The sequence below is a fragment of the Eucyclogobius newberryi genome, unplaced genomic scaffold (genome assembly GCF_026437365.1).
Source record: "Eucyclogobius newberryi isolate DKJ021-1_F unplaced genomic scaffold, fEucNew1.0.hap1 SCAF_16, whole genome shotgun sequence".
NCBI classification, from domain to species: Eukaryota; Metazoa; Chordata; class Actinopteri; order Gobiiformes; family Gobiidae; genus Eucyclogobius; species Eucyclogobius newberryi.
The window spans coordinates 34,577,250-34,583,249 of record NW_027315790.1 but is presented as its reverse complement, the minus strand read 5'-3'; the positions used below and the strand labels follow the sequence as shown (position 1 = coordinate 34,583,249).

General features: G+C 50.9%; 1 protein-coding gene across 1 annotated transcript in view; it reads left to right on the top strand.

Moving 5' to 3' along the window:
• Positions 1 to 6,000, top strand: part of LOC140361550 (collagen alpha-1(XIV) chain-like) — a 130,648-nt gene that overhangs the window by 24,014 nt on the left and 100,634 nt on the right. The window lies entirely within an intron of this gene.

Here is a 6,000-nt window from a genome sequence, read left to right as displayed (position 1 = left end):
TGTGTGTTCAGTGTGTGTTCAGTGTGCTCAGTGTGTGTTCAGTGTGTGTTCAGTGTGTGTTCAGTGTGTGTTCAGTGTGTGTTCAGTGTGTGTTCAGTGTGCTCAGTGTGTGTTCAGTGTGTGTTCAGTGTGTGTTCAGTGTGTGTTCAGTGTGCTCAGTGTGTGTTCAGTGTGTGTTCAGTGTGTGTTCAGTGTGTGTTCAGTGTGTGCTCAGTGTGTGTTCAGTGTGTGTTCAGTGTGTGTTCAGTGTGTGTTCAGTGTGTGTTCAGTGTGTGTTCAGTGTGCTCAGTGTGTGTTCAGTGTGTGTTCAGTGTGTTCAGTGTGTGTTCAGTGTGTTCAGTGTGTGTTCAGTGTGTGTTCAGTGTGTGTTCAGTGTGTGTTCAGTGTGTGTTCAGTGTGTGTTCAGTGTGTGTTCAGTGTGCTCAGTGTGTGTTCAGTGTGTGTTCAGTGTGTGTTCAGTGTGTGTTCAGTGTGTGTTCAGTGTGTGTTCAGTGTGCTCAGTGTGTGTTCAGTGTGTGTTCAGTGTGTGTTCAGTGTGTGTTCAGTGTGTGTTCAGTGTGTGTTCAGTGTGTGTTCAGTGTGCTCAGTGTGTGTTCAGTGTGTGTTCAGTGTGTGTTCAGTGTGTGTTCAGTGTGTGTTCAGTGTGTGTTCAGTGTGTGTTCAGTGTGCTCAGTGTGTGTTCAGTGTGTGTTCAGTGTGTGTTCAGTGTGTGTTCAGTGTGCTCAGTGTGTGTTCAGTGTGTGTTCAGTGTGTGTTCAGTGTGTGTTCAGTGTGTGTTCAGTGTGTGTTCAGTGTGCTCAGTGTGTGTTCAGTGTGTGTTCAGTGTGTGTTCAGTGTGTGTTCAGTGTGCTCAGTGTGTGTTCAGTGTGTGCTCAGTGTGTGTTCAGTGTGTGTTCAGTGTGTGTTCAGTGTGTGTTCAGTGTGTGTTCAGTGTGTGTTCAGTGTGTGCTCAGTGTGTGTTCAGTGTGTGTTCAGTGTGTGTTCAGTGTGTGTTCAGTGTGCTCAGTGTGTGTTCAGTGTGTGTTCAGTGTGTGTTCAGTGTGTGTTCAGTGTGCTCAGTGTGTGCTCAGTGTGTGTTCAGTGTGTGCTCAGTGTGTGTTCAGTGTGTGTTCAGTGTGTGTTCAGTGTGTGTTCAGTGTGTGTTCAGTGTGTGTTCTGTCATCGCTCCTCTCTGAGACCAAAACCCCGCCTTCTGTCTGCGTCTGTGTCGTGAATCTGTCGTCGCTCAGATCCTCCTCACACATCGTAAAACATCTGAGAACATCTTTAACATGGACCGGAGCTCTACCTCCTGCTGTGCTTTTAGAGACTCTTGGCACCACCAGAAGTCCAGCATTTTGAGAGTGACGAGCTCTGATTGGATGAGATCGTTCTATAGCATCTTTGAGGTGGGAGGGGCCATGTCATTTATGGCTTTGTAAATCAGGAGGAGGAGTTTAAATTTGATTCTAAACTGGACAAGAGCCTGTGAAGAGACTCCAGCACCGGCGTAATGTGCTCTCTTCTTTTAGTTCCTGTTAGTAATCTTGCTGCTGCATTTTGAACCAGTTAAAGCTTTTTATGGAGCTTTTAGGACACGCTGTGAGCAGGAGTTACAGTATTTTTACAGGATTCTTCTGATTTTGACAATATTGCGCAAATGGAAAAAGGCCCATCGTTAAAAGAGATCGTATGCTTAAATCATTTCCGATATCGCCGCATCAATAGTTTTCTAAGAGGCCAGTCGTCTAAAAGAACACATTTTCCTCCGCTCTTGTTTGCTGCACTCTGATTGGCCCGAAGAGTCACATGGTACACGATCCAAATTCTAAACCGACTCTGATGAACGGATTTGACAAAATCGGGTGAATTAACTTCTGTTTTTCACATTCGTAAACAGTGAAAACCGTGTTCAGGGCGTCGCGGGAAACGCTAAATCTTTTAAGTGTTTTCTCCGCGATGTGTGGCTTCTGTGGAGTTAGCTTTAGGTTTGTTTATTTCGCTATATTTAATTAGCGCGTCTGAAACCATGAACTACTTCTAAAGTATTTCAGACGGATCATGGACAATTGCACTCGATAAAAACTTGTTACAGTCAATAATCGCACTTGAAATCAGAAATAATCAGTAAAAACAAATACTAATGTGTCGTAATTGTTACTGCGTTTTTGGAGATTTGGAGTTTTGAGGCCGTTTTATCGCTTGTGTTTGTTCGTGCGGCTTAAACCTGACCCCTGACCCCTGACCTCTGACCTCTGACCACAGAGCATTCTCACCTGACTGACTTTAGACCGGAGAGATTCCTGGACGTGTCGCGGCCTCTGAATTTGTTCGGCGCTGCTTTGGGCCCGCGGCAGGTCTGAGCTCGCCGTCGTCCCCGAATGCGCTCGCTCCGGGTCAGGGCGCTCGCATTTTTGGCGGCGCGTCCGGGGTTTCGGCCGAGAGGTTTGAACGCTGGGACGGCGAAGGCGCTAAAAGCAGAAGCTAAACTTGTCACTCGCTTGAACAAGTGTCAAGACTGAAAACAAGGACCTAGGGGTTTCAGAATGACCTTGAGTTTCAGAATGACCTTGAGTTTCAGAATGACCTTGAGTTTCAGAAAGACCTTGAGTTTCAGAATGACCTTGAGTTTCAGAATGACCTTGAGTTTCAGAAAGACCTTGAGTTTCAGAAAGACCTTGAGTTTCAGAATGACCTTGAGTTTCAGAATGACCTTGAGTTTCAGAATGACCTTGAGTTTCAGAAAGACCTTGAGTTTCAGAAAGACCTTGAGTTTCAGAAAGACCTTGAGTTTCAGAATGACCTTGAGTTTCAGAATGACCTTGAGTTTCAGAAAGACCATGAGTTTCAGAAAGACCTTGAGTTTCAGAAAGACCTTGAGTTTCAGAAAGACCTTGAGTTTCAGAATGACCTTGAGTTTCAGAATGACCTTGAGTTTCAGAAAGACCATGAGTTTCAGAAAAACCTTGAGTTTCAGAAAGACCTTGAGTTTCAGAAAGACCTTGAGTTTCAGAATGACCTTGAGTTTCAGAATGACCTTGAGCTTTATCAGAGCTACAAGTGCAAGACCGAGCAGTAACGTAAATTAATACCATTATTCTAATCCTCTTGTCGTCGTTGCAATGAGATTTAGGCTCTAATCGTGGGATGCAGTTCAAAGTTCACATCGTAACGCGAAGCGACTGAAACAGGAACTGCCAAACTCCCGCAGACTCGCGCGCGCTTCAGTTTCATCAGGATCAGAACATCCAGAATTGATATCGATTCCAGACCCAGCACTGAAAGCTGTAGTTTGTTTACGCCTGTTCCTTAACGTGTGAGAGTCTTTTATCGCGTGTGTTACTTTGACAGTTTCTGGCGGCGTCGCTCGGAGTTTTGACCTCCACAAACATGTTCAGAAACGCTCCAGATTCTTCAGATGATTCACGGCTCGGATTCCAGAGTCTGAACAGTTTGAACGGTCTGAACGGACTGAACGGACTGAGCGGTATGAGCGGTCTGAACGGTCTGAACGGTCTGAACGGTCTGAACGGTCTGTGAACGGTCTGAACGGCCTGAACGGTCTGAACGGGCTGAACGGGCTGAACGGTATGAATGGGCTGAGCGGTCTGAGCGGTCTGAACGGTCTGAACGGTCTGAACGGGCTGAACGGGCTGAACGGTATGAATGGTCTGAACGGGCTGAACGGTCTGTGAACGGTCTGAACGGGCTGAGCGGTTTGAACGGTCTGAACGGGATGAGCGGTCTGAACGGTCTGAACGTGCTGAACGGTCCGAACGGGCCAAGCGGGCCGAGCGGGCCGAGCGGGCCGAGCGGGCCGAGCGGGCCGAGCGGGTCGAGCGGGTCGAGCGGGCCGAGCGGGCCGAGCGGGCCGAACGCTGATGATACTTTTGTGAAGCGAAAATACAGTTTTGAGGAAATAAAATTATAATCTATAATCTTAACAAAAATAATGTGTGACTTAAAACCAAAGTTTACGTTAATAATTGAAAATAGTGTTTTATTATATTCTTCATTCTCAGTCGGTGGATCTGTTTCTATCAAATATGTTTTACATCGAGAGGCGCACGTACAGGTCAGCTCTGTGGAGAGGCGCACGTACAGGTCAGCTCTGTGGAGAGGCGCACGTACAGGTCAGCTCTGTGGAGAGGCGCTCGTACAGGTCAGCTCTGTGGAGAGGCGCTCGTACAGGTCAGCTCTGTGGAGAGGCGCACGTACAGGTCAGCTCTGTGGAGAGGCGCTCGTACAGGTCAGCTCTGTGGAGAGGCGCACGTACAGGTCAGCTCTGTGGAGAGGCGCACGTACAGGTCAGCTCTGTGGAGAGGCGCACGTACAGGTCAGCTCTGTGGAGAGGCGCACGTACAGGTCAGCTCTGTGGAGAGGCGCACGTACAGGTCAGCTCTGTGGAGAGGCGCTCGTACAGGTCAGCTCTGTGGAGAGGCGCTCGTACAGGTCAGCTCTGTGGAGAGGCGCACGTACAGGTCAGCTCTGTGGAGAGGCGCTCGTACAGGTCAGCTCTGTGGAGAGGCGCACGTACAGGTCAGCTCTGTGGAGAGGCGCACGTACAGGTCAGCTCTGTGGAGAGGCGCACGTACAGGTCAGCTCTGTGGAGAGGCGCACGTACAGGTCAGCTCTGTGGAGAGGCGCACGTACAGGTCAGCTCTGTGGAGAGGCGCACGTACAGGTCAGCTCTGTGGAGAGGCGCACGTACAGGTCAGCTCTGTGGAGAGGCGCACGTACAGGTCAGCTCTGTGGAGAGGCGCACGTACAGGTCAGCTCTGTGGAGAGGCGCACGTACAGGTCAGCTCTGTGGAGAGGCGCACGTACAGGTCAGCTCTGTGGAGAGGCGCACGTACAGGTCAGCTCTGTGGAGAGGCGCACGTACAGGTCAGCTCTGTGGAGAGGCGCACATACAGGTCAGCTCTGTGGAGAGGCGAGCTTTGCCACTGTGAGCTGCTCGGCCCGTTTCCCCCTCTGGAATCACAGGCAGCTGACCTCTGACCTCTGACCTGCAGGTGATTCAGCCTCAGGTGCGGCTTATGAGCGGCTCCTCCCCCCGCGCTCTCATTGGCTGATGTTTGACCTCTCGTTGACCTCTCGTTGACCTCTCGTTGACCTCTCGCAGGGTCGAGTCTTCGTTAAAGATACAAATATTTATAATGAAATGATGTCTGAATTCTTTAGTAGAGTTTTGCGCCACAACACGGAGATGGACGTTGGTCACTACAGGTCACCATGGCAACGAGCTCGCTAGCCTTTATTTGTGTGTTGAAGTGACACTCTCTACTGCCACCTGGAGGGGGGAAGCTGCATGTTCACTGTGGGCTGTCTCCTCTTCTGCCACGCCCCCAAAGACCCCTGTGGTCAGGAGGGACCAGTGGACTTAGAGGTCACGCCAGACTTAGGCTGTTTCAGGTCGTTGGCAGCTAATGCTAAAGCTAGTGGCTATGCTAATAAACGTTAGCCTACTGCAGACAGTTTTAAGGAGCCTCATTTCCAACTGTGCAAGTTTTATAATTTAGGCTCAAACACAAATACCGTGTTCTTGAAAGCTCTGAGGGCGTGGTCAGTGCCGAGGGCGTGTCTGCTGCAGAGGGCGTGTCCGATGCAGAGGGCGTGTCTGCTGCAGAGGGCGTGTCTGCTGCAGAGGGCGTGTCTGCTGCAGAGGGCGTGTGTGCTGCAGAGGGCGTGTCCGATGCAGAGGGCGTGTCCGCTGCAGAGGGCGTGTCTGCTGCAGAGGGCGTGTCCGATGCAGAGGGCGTGTCTGCTGCAGAGGGCGTGTGTGCTGCAGAGGGCGTGTCCGATGCAGAGGGCGTGTCCGCTGCAGAGGGCGTGTCTGCTGCAGAGGGCGTGTCCGATGCAGAGGGCGTGTCCGCTGCAGAGGGCGTGTCCGCTGCAGAGGGCGTGTCTGCTGCAGAGGGCGTGTCTGCTGCAGAGGGCGTGTCCGATGCAGAGGGCGTGTCTGCTGCAGAGGGCGTGTCTGCTGCAGAGGGCGTGTCTGCTGCAGAGGGCGTGTCCGCT